This window comes from Nelumbo nucifera, chromosome 1 (genome assembly GCF_055504915.1).
Source record: "Nelumbo nucifera cultivar China Antique chromosome 1, China Antique-T2T, whole genome shotgun sequence".
Classification (NCBI taxonomy): domain Eukaryota; kingdom Viridiplantae; phylum Streptophyta; class Magnoliopsida; order Proteales; family Nelumbonaceae; genus Nelumbo; species Nelumbo nucifera.
In genome coordinates, this window is record NC_142649.1 from 95,903,471 (window position 1) to 95,905,311 (window position 1,841).

Genomic DNA, 1,841 nt, shown 5'->3' on the forward strand with positions numbered 1-1,841 from the left:
CCGCCCTCATCACTAGCAATAATAAATGGCTTATAAAATCTATGTTGAAGACTAGGGTTATAGTAATATAGGAAGCCCGGCCGAATGATGTAGAAATGGCGGAAGAAAAGTTAAATATGACAGCTATAAGACTAAATATCAAACTAGCAACAAATGATGTAGAAATGGCGGAAGAAAAGTTAAATATGACAGCTATAAGACTAAATATCAAACTAGCAACAAAATTTTAGAGGTGTGATGGTGCTATGCACAAAGCTACTTGTTGTACGAGACCAATGCCTCCAAACAAAATAGAATACAATCTCCCAAATATAAGCCAAAAAGGGTATTTGGATTTTGGAAGAATTGATGCTAATTTTTACCAATTATATAAAATAAAAGATAAACATAGTAAAATGCAATGTCAGAAGTGGGATTTGAACCCACGCCTTCTCTCGAAGACCAGAACTTGAGTCTGGCGCCTTAGACCACTCGGCCATCCTGACTTCATTGTTTATAGCACTCTTTAGTTTTAAAACAATTCATAATTCCAGGAAAGTGCTTTCAATAATAGTCTTTACACGTATTAAGCTAGAGTAGTATGTCGTAATAGATTAGATCATTGCGATTGATTCAAGGTGAATTAACCAGCCCAACTGTGGAACGAGTTATTAACTGTTTCGGGAAGCAGACCGGTCCCAAAACCCATCTCCGGAAAGAAACCCAGGACATACATACTTTATATATTTAATAAAAACAAATTATACTTTTCTAGGTATACTTTAACATATATTACAATTATGGATATTTTATGTAATTATTTAAAAGAAAATCAAATTTGAGATAGCTGATCAGGATGGCTTAGTGACTTTCAACTCAGGTCGCCAGACCATTAACCAAAAGGTTGAGAGCTGAACCGGGTCAGCATCCGAGTGGGCTCACAAGCTCTTTTCATAAGTCAAACTTCATTTGGTCCGAGTTTGGATTAATTAACAAATGAGCCTATATATTAAAATTTAACTTAGCTTGAAACTCAATTTAGATAAATCGAGTCTTTTACAAGCCAAATCCAATAACTTGTAAAAAGCTCGATTCATCGATTTAAAATTCTTAATATGATATTGCAACCTTAATTTGATTGATTATTATGCTTTTAAAATGAGTTGCTACTCACAAATTAAATTAAAGTTTCCCACATTAAATATAAAAGCTAATCTAAATTTTGTAATCTCCCATCTTATTATCAAAAAAAAAAAATCTAAGCCTATGTTTGGTTCGGTGGGCATTACTAAAAAGACGTCGCTACATCAACACCACTTAGGCATTGGTGTTTATTGTGCATGAAATCATTGTTTGGTTTCAATACTTAATAAATAAATATTAAAAAAAAAAAATGCTTGGATTTATGTGCACAAGGCGTCGGGGAAAATTTCAAATTCTAGTTTCTTTTATTGAAATGAAATGCTTACCTGAAGCATGTAACCTGAGATGGAAGATGATGCTACTCAATCCGAGGTAGTTCTTGAACCGAGGCCGCAATCAAATAATCCCGCCAACTGGGTAGAGCCAAGGTTGAAGGACGAAGTCGTGCTCCAAGATCTAAAACCAAGAACAAGGTCAATGTCCCGAGGAGTTATTCACCGGGTGGTCGGGTCGAGCAGTTGGAAAAATAGTGCTGGTCCGAGCAAAGTAACGGTGTGGAAATCAGAAATTGGATCTCTTACCTTGAGTGAGAGATACCTTTTTATAGCCGAAGATCCATGTCCTAGTCGGATGAGACTTCCGGGGTTGTCAAGATGAGGTTGCTCGTCGAGATCTTTGAGATAAGACCTAATCCCCAGCGGAGTTGTCATCATCCGTAC

General features: G+C 36.2%; 1 non-coding gene across 1 annotated transcript; it reads right to left on the reverse strand.

Annotated features, from left to right (window-relative positions):
- Positions 1-401: 401 nt before the first annotated feature.
- TRNAL-CAA (transfer RNA leucine (anticodon CAA)) lies at positions 402-485 on the reverse strand. The gene has a single exon. It is a non-coding gene; the product is annotated as a tRNA-Leu (tRNA).
- Positions 486-1,841: the final 1,356 nt, after the last annotated feature.